This window comes from Castor canadensis, chromosome 7 (assembly GCF_047511655.1).
Source record: "Castor canadensis chromosome 7, mCasCan1.hap1v2, whole genome shotgun sequence".
Classification (NCBI taxonomy): Eukaryota; Metazoa; Chordata; class Mammalia; order Rodentia; family Castoridae; genus Castor; species Castor canadensis.
Genome location: NC_133392.1, coordinates 25509683 through 25525390, shown reverse-complemented (window position 1 = coordinate 25525390; position 15708 = coordinate 25509683). Strand labels below are relative to the sequence as shown.

General features: G+C 49.2%; 1 protein-coding gene across 7 annotated transcripts in view; it reads right to left on the bottom strand.

Moving 5' to 3' along the window:
* Positions 1–15708, bottom strand: part of Itprip (inositol 1,4,5-trisphosphate receptor interacting protein) — a 28926-nt gene that overhangs the window by 10640 nt on the left and 2578 nt on the right. For 2 of the 7 annotated variants that reach the window (XM_020180822.2, XM_074078352.1), the window contains exon 2: positions 1823–1980. The exons of 2 other annotated variants lie outside the window; for them this stretch is intronic. The gene's annotated coding sequence lies outside the window, so the exon portion shown is untranslated. Of the gene's footprint in view, positions 1–1169; positions 1803–1822; positions 2041–15708 lie in introns of those variants that run through there. 3 more of the 7 variants (XM_074078353.1, XM_020180821.2, XM_074078354.1) reach the window with 3 other exon arrangements.

Below are 15708 nucleotides of genomic sequence, written 5' to 3'. Positions count from 1 at the left end.
AGCCACAGCTGACTGTTTCTGCATGAATATATGATCTACTTTGAGCCAATGGGAGTCAGGTGTAGGATTGCTGGGATCAATGGTGGAATACTCTAAACTAACCTTGTTGCTAGGATTGTTGAGTAAGAGGATTACACCTGCTGTGTAATCTCTAGCCAACTGGAAGGGGAGCCTACTTGAGAAAGATGCAACAGGGAAGATAGCAGACCCTCAAATCCAGGTATGCATGAAGGCATTACTCCTGGGCTTTTTTAGCCATGTGAGTCAATAGAGAACTCAGCTTGAATTTTTTTTCCATCACTCAAAATCAAAGTAGTCCTGCATCACATGTCCCCTTGTCCTCCCAATAAATTCAGTCTAGTAAGTGCATACTTCTGGAATATGGTAAAGTCTGGTGGTTAAGAATGGGCATTTCCAAAGCTAGCCTGCCATTGGATGGCTGTGGGATTCTGGGCGTGTAACTTGCCTCTCTGAGCCCAGGTATACTATACAAGAGGAAGGCAGTAGTGCCCCACAGGGTCACAATACTGATGTCATTAGCTTCTTCTCACAAGGCATCTGGACTCTAACTTTGACTTCTTAATTGTGAAAGGAGGCACTCCATTCCCCCAGGAGAAATGGATTTTTAGGTCAGAAGTGACTTTGGGGGAAAGGCGAGCCCCTTACAGTCTTTTTACTTTAAATTGTGATCCACAGACCTCTGGCTATGATATTTCCTGGAGCTTGTGAGAAATGCATCATCTCTGCCCCACTGCTGACCTACTCAGTATTTTAACACTGTCCACAATAAAGTCTGGGAAGAGTTGTCCTTACAGGACAATAGTCTCCCCTAGACCACCTACAGTTTCACTTTCCAAGGTTTCAGTTACCTGTCGTCAACTGTGGTCTGCAAATATTAAATGGAACTTTCCAGAAATAGACAATTCATAAATTTTAAATTGTTGCATTCTGAGTAGTGTGTTGAAAGAGCTCTGTTCCACTCTTTCCTGCTGGGGATATGAATCATACATCTGTCCAGCAGATCCACCTTGTATATGCTACCCTTCTGTTAGTCATGTTAGTAACCAACTTGGTTATCAGGTCAACTGCTGTGGTATCACAGTGCTTGTGGTTGAGTACCTTTATTTAACTGAGTCATGGCCCCAAAGTGCAAAGTTACTGATGCTTACCATTTGTGTATATGTCAATGAGAAGCAATAAAGTGCTTCCTTTATGTGAAAAGATGGAAGTTCTTAAGGAAAGAAAAAAAAATCTTATGCAAAGGTTGGTAACAGCTACAGTAAGAATCTTTTATCTGTGAAATTGTGACAAAGATAAATTTGTATTAGTTCCACTGCTGCACGTAAAATTGCAAATTTAGGGCCATCGTGTGGGGTAAGTGGAGGATATGGTAAGATGGAAGAGACCTTACATTTTTGTTTGGATGTATGGGAAAAATATGGTAATATAAGGTTCAGTTCTATGTGTGAGTTCAGGCACCCAGCGGGGGAGTCTTAGAAGTCCCCCACTTAAACCTTATATTACACTCTCTCATTTCCCCAGCAGGAAACCTGGGGATTAACAAACAATCTTCCCTTTTCACATCTGTCCTGCATGGGACCTCAGAAAGACAGTAAAAGGCCAAATGCAAATCAGTGAGGTCCTGAGACTTTGGTTGGACCACAGAGAACACAGAGGGCTTCTATCAACCCCTGGGGCCAGCACCATGGGCTTAGAGGAGCCCATTCCATTTGGCTTAGAGCCCTTTGATCTTGAATTTGCACAGTGAAATTCTTGCCCAAATGGTGCCTAGGAGCAAGGGTTTTTCACCAGGTAAGGATACCTCCGCAGGTTGTTCCCAGCAAAGAGGAAGAGGTAGACTGCTTGAGTTGGCTGACAGCCACACCTGGGCAAAGCTGCTGCTTAGATGTGACTCAGACAGCTCCACCCATACACGGCTTCACATGTCACCAGGATCCACAAGCCTTGGTGGAGGGAGGTCTAGGTAGGGGAATCCAAGCAGAGACAAGTTCAGGCTCAGAGGTGAACTCTCATGAGCTCCTAGGAGAAAGTGCAAACTGGAAGTGGGGTGGGCTGAGGAAAAAGTACAGGGGGCCACTAGGCAGCTTTCCATCCCAAGCCAAGGTCAAGCCATTGAGTAATTGCAGAAACAGGTGGGCCCTTGTCTCTACATTATAGAGACAGCAAGGGAAGGTTAGTCAGGGTGGTCCAAAGCAAAGCTGTGAGGGTGACTGCTGAGTGAGCACCAGAGGTATAGGGTAAAGATGTGGAGTACCAGGGGTGCAACACCAGGCAGCAGCCATTTAGTAGGAAGCTTGAAGGTTTCGGGGTTCTCAAGGGCTTCTGTAGCTCAGGCAGCCACATTTAGGCACAGCAGGTCTTCACCAATCAAAGGGACAGCCTTGGTAACTCCCAACTCAGGAGAAAGTCATTTTCCATGTTAACCAATCTAGGAGTGGTGTTTCACCAAACCCTGGACTGGGAAGTCCTTCTTCTTTACCCAATGGCTTCTGCTGTACCATCTGTGTACATCCTCGTACCTGCTGCTGGAGGAGGACGGGATCTAGGAGCCTCTTTATACTGGAATGGGCAAGGTTTGAAATCAAAACCAAGGATGAAGGAAGGACTTGGACAAGACAGACTGGGTTAGAACCCAGCATGTGCACCTAGTGGATGTGACCTTGGACAAATCACTCAACTTGTCCAAACTTCAGTCTTTTCCTGTCAAATAAGAACAACACTGCTGCTATGAAGTTTGAATAAGCTAATGCATGTCAAACCTTAGTGAAAGGCTTGCCCCGAGTGAGTTTTCTTACGAAAGGCTAGCTAAGATGGGATGGGAAGACACAGGTGACCCTGCCTGCCGGGGTTCACAGGCACCCCTACTAGGGGCTCTGTCAGGATGGGGCGGCCTCAAGTAACACTGTGAACTGTGGGGTTACAGACAAGACTCATCAAGAGCACCAGGGAAAACAGTGAACAACATGAAAGGCAACCAGCTGTAGACCCAGCAGACCTGACCTTGAACTTTCACTCTCTCCTTTGCTGTGTGATCTTGGACAGATCAGCTTCTTTAGGACTCCTGATCTGACCCGTGAGAAGGTGCTCAGCACAGTCCGTCCTTCACAAGGATGTTGGGAAGGTCAACATCACTGGTGTTTAGCACAAAGGCTGGCACAGAGTTGGCACCCCACAATACCAGCTCCTCTTCCCTCAGCCTCCACATGCCTGTTTTCTCATCAGGCAAGCACAGCAGCCCTGCCCAAGGCTCGGGGTGTGGAGGGCGACGCTCAAAAGTGCTTTGAATGCACAAATGCTCCACTGTTAGTGCTTTTCCTTGGCACATTCCTCAGTCTGCCCTGCCCCCAGCAAAACCAGAGAAGCCTTCAGAGCATGGGATCCTCCTGAAGGTCTGGAGTTCCCGCTGACTCACCTCCTCAACTTAGACCATCACCCCCTATCCTGGCTGTCATTTTGCTCCTTGCTATACTCTACACAGGCTGTCTATACGCAGCACCCTAGGGACAGGGTAAGGAGGGCCACACCAAGATTGAGAATGGGCCATGGTTGCTCATGTCAACTACAGGCGACTGCGTTTGAAGTGCCTGCTACTAACCCTTCCCAAACCAGTTCCTATGGGGGACTCTGGGGCTAAAAGAGGTGGGGGCCATGGAATCAGGGCATTCTGACATGTGAAGATCACAGGATGGACTAGGTAGCTGGAAACCTCTTGCAAACTAGGGATACGTGCATGTGCTCACTTACATGTGCACACGTGTATACACACACATCTCCCCAAAGGGCGCCTTTCCCCCAATGCCAAGGATATCTGCATCTGTCTTGACCCAAAGCTCTCACCTCTGCAGTCTCACACCTGTGGTCTGGTGATGTTGGTGGCAGCTTCGCACTGAGAATAAACCTGGGTCCCTTGGCAGGCTTTCCTCTGCTTGCCAGGAAGCAGACAGGAAGCCTGCTGAATTCTTCTCAGCCCCCGCCTCACCCACAGAGAGGGTAACTCATGCAGTGCACTGCTAAACTTAGCCTGGCAAAGGGCCAGGTCACAGGAGGTAGGGGCTGGGGGAAGATGGTGGCCTCTGGGTGCCCTGGCAGAGGGCTGAAGGTGGTGGCCGGACCAAGGCTTTACCACACTCCTACTGTGAGGCAGAACAGAAGCCCCAGATCCTGGAGGAGAAACCCCAGACAGCTCATTACTGGGGTCCTTACTCCTGCACTCCAGAGGACTCTCCACTTCCGGTTTATCCAGCAAACACTATTGAAAGTTGTCTAAAAACCATAGTCCCATCTCTGAAGCTCTTACTGGGATGTGCTGGACAATGTCCATGTGACCACTGTGAACTTCCAACAGGTAGTTGTGATCCCAGTTTCTCAAATGGATTCACCAAAGCCGGAAGACCTAAGTCATTTTCTAGTATACAACCAGAAAAGTCTTAGCCAAGTAGAAATTCAAGCCCATCTTGTCTGTTGCTGCAAAGCCCAGTTTTTCCAACTGTGCTACAGTGACAACACCTATCGAACTCAAGGAAAAAGGCAATGGCTCAAGGCCCACAGTGACGACCATGGCTGATCCCTTGCAGTTAAAACCTTACAGTCCAGGGGAGATTCAGCCAACCATGAAGCATTACTGCCCTAGGGTCACCTTCAAAGCCAAAAGGAGCAGCTGACCCTTTCCTTTATGATAACTGATGGCTGAGGGGGACTTTGAGCTCAGGCTCAGTGGGCTGACTTGGGTTCCTCTTCCCCTGTCTAGGTTCTAAGTCCTCCAGGAATCAGCTAAGGCGACCCACCTGTCCTAAGTTTGGACTGCACCCCACTGATGCTTAGCCATGTACTGGAATTTTCCATCCCAACTAACAAGGCTCACAATTGTTTAGGGGAAATAGAGCCACAGATTCAAGAAAGTCAGAATTTAGAGTTGTTTTAATGTAAGCCCCATTTACAGATAAGGAAACTGAGGCCCAATGAAGAGACATGCCTGACCTGGAGGATGGGGCAGAGGTGGGTGAGGCAGCCTGGGCATCCTGCATAGGCCCTCCCGGAGAGCATATAGCAGGGGGTCTGTATGCAGGAGAAGGGTAGTGAAAGGTGAGGACATTGTTATTAAGTGCAATTTGTATAGCAATTACCCCACGTCAGGCACAATGCTAAGCATTCTGCATGTGTTTGTCATTTAATTTTCCCTACCTTACAGATGAAGAGGTTGATGCCCGTGAGGTCCACTGGGTGGTCTCTAAGACTGCCTGAAATAGTGCATGACTGTACATGAGCTTAGTCTGCTCCCTTCCCTCTGCTCTTTCTCCATCCCCCCAAAGGCAGATGGGAACATAGTGAGCCCCACCTCCTCTTACTACTCAGGAGCCCTCATGGCTATCTCTGTCAATGGTGACCATTAAAAATCATCAGGTAAGTTGTCCCCCAAGCTTTGTTGGAGACACAGGACGTGAGAAAGGACTGGCTGACTGCAAAACCCATGTTTGGTCTAAGCCACGGTTTTAGAGAATGAAGCTGATGGCTGGGCAGTCTGTGTCCTGCAAACTCTCTTCCCATGGCCTAGCTCATCCATCCCATCTGACTCCATGCTTCTCTCAAGCAGAAACCATGCCCCAAAATGGCATCAGCCCAGCTTCCCTGCCAAGTGCTGACTCAACCTGCCCCTAGGAGCAGATCTACCTTTACCATCTCAGGACTGCTGCACGTCAAGCCACCTTTATGCTCTTCTCTGTGTCAGTTCATCTACCCACAGGTCCAGTCACAAAGGGGAATGTTCTTCTGCAGCCCCCAAGGCAGCCTGCATGGGCTGGATACAGCACAGGTTCCCAATATGTCAGTAGGAGCTGAGAGGAGATAGCCAAGGCAGACACATCTGTGGGAGTTATACGTCTCTACCAACACCAGCTCCTTCCTTATTGTCTAACTCAGGACACTTGGGACCCAGAACTAGGGCTCCATGACATCAGCTTTGAACATAGCACTCTTGTCTACCCCTCCAGGACGTGGGAGACTAGAAAGGGCTGGCAGAGCTGGCCCTCACCCCACCATGAGACACATATCCACAGAGTCACTACCATGGCATCTCTGGCTGGGACCTCCCTTCACCTGCACCCAAATGGGGTCTGGGGAGGGCATCTGTGGGGGGCTGAGGAGCCTCGGGTGTGGGGGGTAGACACTGGTAGGCCTCAGGGTCCAGTTGGAGAGGGACGGGCAGGCAAAGAGAGGAAGTGAAGAAAGAGGAAGGAAGAGGACCAACAAAAAATAATTGAGAAAGTAGGTAGAAGGGTGTGGTTCTGCTTCCACCTCCATAATCCTTGTAATCTCAACCCTAGCCACCCTCCATCTCTCCCACTGGGGTCTTCCTTTTCAGTTGCCATTCCTGGGGACAGGGGTTGTAAAGCCAAGCCCCCTGGGAAAATGAGCCAGGCTTTCCTGGAGTGCTGTGTGGATAGGGATACTGGTTGCCTGGAAGGCACATGCTTTACCTGCAGGTGACACCCACCACTTCACACATTCTGTGTATTGAGAGTGGTGGGATCTTCCCCTCCAGGAAAAGTCAGTGATCTAGACTTTATCAAAATTTTCCAATTTAAACAACTGGCTACTATTTCAAAACTATGTGAGCCCAGTAAGATATAGGGCCTTTGGGCCCTGCTGCAGTAACCTCTTGCAAGGCAGCACAGGCCTCTTCTCTTCTGCCCACTGCTTCCTGGCCATCCTCCCCTGACCCTGCTTCTCCACTGGCTAATGTGTGCCAAGGTGAGCAAAGGCTAGAGAAGGAGGGAAGCCATCAATCTCCCAAGAAAGACAGGCTGTCCCTCCGTCCAGCAGCAGCTGACTTCCCAGCAGCAGAGGCCCTGGCCCACAGAGCATCATGGACATTGAAGGGTCTTGGGACAGACAGACTGAAGATGGTGTTTATGGCTGGGTGTGGGGAGGGGAGACAGGAAGGAGGATAACAAGGAGTAAAACAGCTATGGGGACAAAGAAGGGCTCCTCTGCCACCCTCGACCTGGCCCATATTCCCTTTCCTCTTCTCAGGGCATCCGGAATCCAACAATTATTGTGAGGGTTGAATGGTAGCCCTCAAAAAGATGTGTTGCTGCTGTTGAAAACCATATGAACGTGACATTATTTGGATAAAGGGTCTTTGTAGATGTGTTTAGATTAAGGATCTTGAGATGAGATCATCCTGGATTTCCCATGTGGGCCCTAAAGCCAATGACAAGTGTCCATATGAAGAGGCAGAAAAGACAGGGCTGAGAAAAAGGTGAAGGGAGACAGAGGCAGACAGAAACAATGCTGTTACACCCAAGGGACATCTGGAGCTGGAAGAGGCAAGGAAGGTTCCCCTTAGAGCATTAGGAAGGATCCCACTAGAGCATTTGCAAGGAGTGTGGCCCTGAAGATATCTTGATTTCAGACCAGGTCTCCAGAACTGTGAGAAAATGAATGTCTGTTGTTTTAAGCCTTGCCCCCACCCCCCTCCCAGTTCATGGTGATTTATTACAGCAGCCAAAGGAGACTGATGCAGTCTCAACACACAATGCACCTTCCTCTCCCAGCTAGCAACTCCTGTGGACTCCCCCTTTTATGCTGGGGTTCCTCCAATCTCTCTGCTAGGGCCTCTGCACTGCACCAAAGTCTCAGGATTCCATGTGAGATGGGACTCTCATAGCCTGGCAAGTATAGACCTTTGAATCAGGTCCTCTGAGTTTTCTCTGGTACCCAGTCCCCAACCCCTAGCTTCCCCAATCCTGAAGTTCTCCTTTTCCCCACTTAAATGCAGTCCTCTTTCTATGCAGCACAGATCAGAGTTTTAAGACCCCTCTGTTCCCTCCCTGCCTGGTCCAGCCACCTCAGATCATCTTTGACCTCTGAACACTTCCTGCACATCTCCATTGTTCTCTGTCTCATTGAGAGCTCCTCCTAGAAACCATTTCAATGAGTCCTGCTCTTGTGCCCCAGCTCCTGAGACAAACCCCTCTTTATAGAAAAGGACAGAAGCAGAAGTGGAGGGAGATGAACATATTTATAAAGCCTCTGAGTGCAGGCAGGCAGGCATCTGGTACCTAAGTAGGTGAACTGATGTGCCTAGCATGTAGCAGGCACTCAACAAAAGCTGGTTTCCTGGGTTTTCTTCCTTAGTGCATTAATCCTATGAGGCAGCCAGGGGAAGACTTCATCAGCCCCATCTCACAGGCAGGAGCAAAAGCACAGAGAGGCTGATCAAGGCCACACAATTGATCATAGTCAGTCCCCACTGTCTCCCTGGTCCCATCCTGCTCCTTCATCAACTAGCAGCCCTCCTCAGCTGTCAGCTCCCCTAGGAAAAGGACAGGGCCTTCTTTGTCTTTGCCATCCCCAAAGCACCTGGCACACACTGACTCATTGTGCTAAGGACACATGCCATCCTGGGGACCCACAGTTCATACCACACATGCTAGAGCCATCACCTTCAAAAGAAGGCCTCCGTAGATACTCACCATCAGTTCCCAGAAGGATGACTTTCCTACTGAGAGCTGGTAGGGAGAGGACTCCCTAGACCCCTGGGATTCCCACTGGAGATCTCTAAAACTGAAACCACAAGCACTTTGAATCAGGCACGCTAACCAGTTCCCAGATGTGTACTGGCTTGGCTTGGCTTGGGCCAGTACTCCTCAGAGAAGAATTTCAACCCCTGTGGGTCCCTTCTCACTGGTAAGATGCTGGTACAGGGGAGCTATATTAAGAGTCACCTCTGGGCAGGACATGCTGGGGCTCCCAGTATTTGTCCCCATCCTCTCTCCACCCTGTGTTCTATACACACCCTGCCTCCCAGCAGAGCACCAAGGCTCCAGCAAAAGCACACTTCCTTGGTGGGGCAGGCAAGAGAGGGCTGCAGGGTGGAAGCAGGATCAAAAACAAGGGATAAGGAGGAGGGGGCTTAAGCAGAACCAGGGAGTAAACACAAAGGAAAACAAAGCCCTTCCTGGACACTCCCCCTGCCACCTCTCCCCTCCATAGAGGAGCTGGGGATGGATGGAATTAAAGGAACTGCAGGTGGGGCCTGAGGCAGGCTTTCCTTTTGATCCTTGCATGGGAACAAAAGAGACTGGTTCAGAGGAGAGCCTGTTATCTCTAGGGCACAGAGGAAGATGGGCCTCCCCCAAGATGGCTCTGAAAGGCCAGTTCCCTTGCCAAAGCCTCCCCAATCCTCCTCTTACTGAGTCCTGTCCACAGCAAAATCTTCAATGCTTTTTCTGCCCTGGTTGGTGGCTCAGTCCCTGTGGTTAGGCAGTACTGACACACAATATCTGGGCCCCAGCTGGGATGGGGAGAGAGATGAGAGGGGTGGAGAGGAGAAAGGAAGTTCTTTGGGCCTCCTACACACACACACACACACACACACACACACACACACACTTCTGTGCCTGCAAAGATCTAAAATCCCTTTCATCTTAATGAAGAGGAATAGGAAGAAACACAAAGGCAAGAAGAAGGCCAACCAAGTTGTAAAAAGTTAAGAGCTGTGGTTAGCTTCTTGGCCTAGCTCTGCTGTGGAGGCCCAGGCTAAACAACAGGGCGGGTGGCCTGCCTGTGTACCCACACCTGGTAGTCAGAGCAACCCAGTTCTCTTCCCCAGCACAAGATCTGAACTTTAAGGCTTGCAACAGTTAACAAAATCGTTCCCAGACTTATCTGTGACTACACTGAGTCACATGCCCTGTGAGTTACCAAAAACAAAACAACTACATTGAACTACACCATATCATCTTCCAGCCACAGCAAAGGAGAGGTAGGTGTCCAAATAATACCGGCTGAATGCATGACTGGTCCCCAGGCAGCATGGATAGTGTCAAATTCACAATTTCACTCAGACATAATCCTGCTCCCAAGGCCAAAGCCACACAGAAGGAAACAGCCCAAAATTCTTCAGCTAAGAGTTTGAACAGTTTATAGAGGCCTAGAATACTATAGTTAAGGGGCCAAGTCTCCCGTCAGAAGGTCTAAGGTTGAGTCCTGGCTCTATACCACTTGCTACAACAGCAGCACCTGCTCCATGTCTTTGTGTACATCAGTGAGTGAGGCATACAGTCACATGTGGTGTTTTGTAAATGACAGTGTTGCTGTTGACATTGTATTGGTGATAAGATCAGGTCTCCCTTTGAAATGATAGATCATTCTTGTTGCAAAAAAAGACTTTCTGGGAAGAGTTGGTTACCGACATCCCTGAAGCTACTCCAGAAGCCAGGGGACAATGACTAAATTGTCTCCTCCACCTCCTTGTGTCCTTCTACAGATCACAGAGGACATGAGAAGTGTGGTCACTAGGGAGCTCAAGGGCAACCTCCTTCTCTCCAGCCAGTCAGCAGCATCTTTGAGGTAGGCTAGAAGTAGAAAAGTTTGGGGCTTATGTAGGTTGCCTGGGGATGGGCCACCCTCACCTGGCTGGGAAGTACCCATACCCCTCCCCACTTGGATCATTATTGGGTGGGAACCTCCTGGGCCTGCCCTCCCATGGGGTAGTGTAGGTTTTAAAAGCACCTGAAAAACAAAAAGCACACTGTCTTGGCCCATGGACTCACCAGCACCCACTGTGGCTTCTGCTTCCTCTTCCTTTTTCTTACTGAAGGTGACTCCCTTTTTCACAATAAAGCTATCTTACCTCACCCCATCCACGTGCTCAGCTTGGATTTTTCCATTTGGAGCACAAAAACCAGGATCTTCTGATCACAGACTGCACCAGCACTGTTAACATCCTGACAGCTCCTCCATGGGGTTCTGAGCATGGGGAGGGTGCAGCCATCCCAGGAATGCTTGCTGAATGAGTGAATGAATGAATGAATGAATGAAAGACTGTGAAAAGAACCTGCTACTTCCAGGAGCAGGAATGTCAAATTCCTCGTGGAGGGGGAAGTGTTAGATGGAGTAACTTCTAAATGGTTTCTTCCTGAGGGGGACCAGCAGTTAGGAAAGCAAAGCACAGGCATAAGTGCCAAGTGCTCCAGGAAATGTGAGCAAAGCCCCTGGCAGATGTAGCCCTGGAGATGGCCGCAGCTCCTTTTGGTGTCAATAGGCCTTAACTGCCAGCCAGTGTTTACCAAAAAAAGACCTGGAATGAATCCTGCCTTGGGTTTTATGTGAGGGTTTTACACTCCCCTCTCTACTTGACATCCCACATCTTGCTTGAAACCCCACATGTTGCTTGAAACAAATGAGGTAAGGTTGGTGACCAACAAGACTCCCTTTCTGGAGAAAACTGGACAAGCCTCATGGCCTGACACACTGGGGGACGGTTCAGTAAACCAATACATAATACATAATATTTGAGACCAAATGTTTTATGTGCATTTTTCTTACATTAAACCACTGAGGCAGGCACTTATCTCCATTTAGATAAGGAAACTGAGGTACAGAACAGTGAAGCCACTCACTCAATATCCCAGAGCTGGAATTCGATCTCAGGACTGTCTTTCAAGCCTATGAGGGTCCCATCATGCCGTGCTGCTCAATGGCCTGGTATCTGTGGAACATTCCATGTGTACCCATAGACTCACCATCCTTGTATCATTCAGGGAAAGGTGGGCGACAATTTAGATGAAATTTGGGCATGAAGAAGGGAGTGGACCAAATGAACTTATGACGCTCCATCCATCAAGAGATGGGAGCTACATGAGATGGGTTTTCTGCCAATAAGTAGGGCAAGCCTTCTGCACAGCTGATTTGGAAAGCTGATTTGGCTTGTCTGACATGGGGCAGTGAGAGGGGGTGGCGCTCAGGGAAGCACTAGGATGGATGAACTCAGTGCATTTGGGGGCAGGGTGGGGCTCAGGCATGCTGCAGTCCTGCCTTCTCAGCACCCTGCCAGCAAAGGACTCTTTCAGCAACTTCAGGCTGGTCCCCTCCCTGCTGCTAAGAAGACTATAGAAACAGGCTCAGAAGAGTGCGCTATGAGCACATGGTTCTGCACCAACAGGCTGAACCCAAATAATGTCACCCCCTGCCCCCTTTCTGGTTTGCTGCAGGCTGATGGCGAAATGACCAGGAGGGAGAATGCTGTAGCAGCCTAGGAGAGATTTGTGGCTGAGTTCCTCCACCAGGGCTAGACTTGGGTGTCCCTGGAAGTGAATCATTTGATAATCACGGGCTTTGTATTTTTCCTAGGGACTCCCATCCCAGCATCTCAATGTGTGCTGCACGATATCTGGGACTGGTTGTTACTGTCCCCATTGAACAGAAAATAATATTAGCATCTGCTGACATCACAGTGAGTCACAGCAGGAGGGGACCAGAGGCTCAGGCCTGGGGTTGGTGATCTGCCTGCAGTTTTCTCTCCTTTGACACTCAAACTGTGGGTTCTGGAAGCTACCTTCTCGGTCACTGGCCATGCTGTCCAGTGACACCCGTGGTGGCAGAAAGAGTCTAAGGCTGTGGAAGACAGCAGATCTAAGTGTGGAGCTCATCTCTGTTGCACGGGATGACTGGCAAGTTCCTTGGCCCTCTGAACCTGTCCCTTCATCTGCAAAACTGGGACAATAGCTACCTTGACCCAGTGCTGTGAGCAATGGAAAGGAATGTATGTAAGGGCCCAAAGACTGAGCTTTGCTCCGAGCTGATATTCAGTGCATGAAGCCACTACTTTTTATTTTTTAATAAAGGCTATTCTCTTTTTAGGAACAAAAGGTCATGAGAAGTGACTGGGGACAAGTTTTGTAAACAGAAGTGTGATTTGCAAATAGAGAGGATACTCCAGTTTTCACTTATAACCCCGAGAATGCTATGGTTATATAAAAATCAGGGCAATGACTTTAGCCATACACCCACTGGATGACATGGAAGCACCCGACCAGATGCCCAAATCAAAAAACTTGATTCAGACACCTTCAGGTTAAAAGACAAGGTGGCTCCCGTTCTGAAACCTTGCACTGTGTTACCATGTCATTTTGTTCTTCACCTGTGTCTGGGAGGGGACTTTTCCCATCCCTGCATCTTTCATCCCTGTGCTGGCTCATGCAGTCTTTGCTTAGGAATTCTGACTGAAGGTCAGCAGTAGGCTCCTCCTAGGAAGATATGGCTGAAACCATGGGTCACCAAATGAAGAGCATCAGAATTGGCGAAAGTTCAGTTCTATGCACAGGGCTATCCCCAGGGCATCCTTTGATGAGACATGGTGAACAACCTCTCTAATCCCATTCCTCCAAATACCAAGTACGTCTCAAACACCTCCAACTTGCTGCATCTGCTACCAGAAACAAGGGACCACACAGATTTAATTTACCCCACATAGAATTCCATGGGATCTGCTAAAGCTGGGTGAGAAGTGAGCTCAGACCAAGTTTCTACTTCTGGCCACTGCTACCTACCTCTTAGGGCAGATTCCACACATTCCTTTCTGTGCATTCAGCCATAAGAGGCCACGCAGTCACTTGGCATAGTGCCATGCTTACATAGGCGAGCTGTGTAAGTTCGATCAATGGAGTCCCCAAAGTGAGGATGCAGGCATCCTTGCTTCTCCTTTCTTAGAGCTGCCAGAGTGAGTTAAAGGGAAAGCCACTTTTCTGATGGTCCAGCCTCACTGCTCCAGCCTGCCCTTCCCTAACTCTTACTCACAGATTCAGGCTGCAGGAGCCCCTATAGGGAGTCACCTTGCTCAGAGAACTAAGGAGACTGCAGTAGTCTGTGCTTCTCCCCTTAGGCCAAACCCAATTCCCCTCCTGCCTCCCCTGGCAGCCCTCAGCCCAGCCTCCCAGCCTCTGAGAAACAAACCTATGGAGGCTACACTTTCTAGGTCCCTTCCCTTCAACATGTGTCTTACAGTTGGTGTTGGTCTGTTTCCTGGTCTGCCTTAAGGTGGAAGTGTTGCTGGGCAACAGAGGTGCTTCCATCTGCTGATGTCACCAGATGGGCCATGAGGATGCAGGAGGGATGTGCTCTCTCTAGGCAAACATCAAGAGTCCCAACACATTTGAAGAGGATCCTGGAGGCCTTTGGGGACTCTCAAATGACTCATTTCCTCTCCAGAAATCCTCTTCACCCTGCCCTCTGATCTGGGTACCTGCTCCAGGACATCCTTACAACCTGACTTTCCCTCTCTCTGACTGGGCCTAATGGTCAGGACTGGCACCTTTGTCCTTAGCTCAGAGAGGGATCTCCTTTTCCTCCTCTGGGACAGTCTGGGTCTCTGTGGACTTGCTGTTTCTCCAGACCTTAGAGGACAAAGCGTGGCCTGATAAGGATGCCCAATGAGGTAGAGAACACATATCCTTGACTGACCTCCATGTGCTAAAGAGCCTGGGCTAGCCAGACTGTGGTCTGGGCTAGACACTGCACTCAGAGCTTTCTATGAGTCACCAGACTCACTCGCCAACAATACTATGATGCATTGTCCCCATCTTACTGATGACGAAACTGAGGCTTGGATTCTTCATGGCCTTTGCCCAACTACTGAGTACATCCAATTATTGAGCAATGGAGCCAGGACTCAACTGTCTATCCACTCCAGAGCTCATGAGGGTCACACCTCCTCGGTGCTGGGTACCTTGAGATGCGGCTCATTAAAGATGAGCCCTCAGGGGACCCAGACAGAGACCAGAAAGAGCCCTTTCTATCCCAAGGGGTCAGCTGGGAAGAGCAGATCACCTACGGCAGCCAAAGCAGACACTGTGCAAGGCCTGCTTCATCCCCAGGCACACACAGGAACTCTAAGTGGCTACGTTGGCCTGTCCACGCCCCAGAGCCTCGGTAGAAATTACAGACTACATTTCTGTGGTCTGTGCTTGGCTTCCTATCGACTGCCAAGGTCACCTGAGCATCTTTTTGATTTGCATATAACATTAACTCCAGTGGCCTGATACCATACCCTAGTTATTTAAGTTATGCAAATGTAAATTTATATAGATGGGAACAAATGCCTGCAAAGCACTAAAGAAATAAGCAAATAAAATGAAAAAGTGCTAGATTATGAAAGAGTAAATGGAGAAACCAGACCTGACAAACACTGCCCTTGTGGACAGGCCAAGGATGCCCATGGCCAACTGGCCTCAATCATTACATTGGTCTACCATTATTGAGAGGCCACAGAGCTGGCCAGAGCTGTGCTACTGGACATCGGTGCCCCACACCTTCCTGCCTGTTTTTGACTCCAGCTCTGCTAAGCAAAGGTTTCTCATGCACCTTGCCCAGGATGCAAGGAACAGATAAGACAGTATCCAATCTGCATGATATTCACAAAATCTCTTTGCAAATTAACAAAGTAGCATTTGGACTTGTTCATCTTCCATGAGCTTTCTCAGGGTGAAACAGTAGCCTGGGTCCAAATCACTTTAAAACTTACAGAAAGAGAATTTCTGAATGGGTATAGCTAAGAGTCACCTGGGACAGGTGACATAATCCATCCAGGTTAAATACCACCCTCTGGGCAACTTGCTGGCATCAGTTGCCTGTCCGGAGGTTCTTGACTTCCTCACTGGTGAGAACCTGTCATGTTTAAAGTGTTCATGGACAGCATGCTTTAAAATGCTCGGTTTAGCTGGACGTTTTGGTGCATGCTTGCAATCCCAGCAAGTTAGAAGACAGAGATAGGAGGATGGTGATCTGAGACTGGCACCAGGCAAAAAGCCCAAGATGCTACCTGAAAAATAACTACAGCAAAAAAGGGACGGAGGTGTGGCTCAAGTGGTAGAGTGCCTGCAAAGCAGGTGTGAGGCCCTGGGTTCA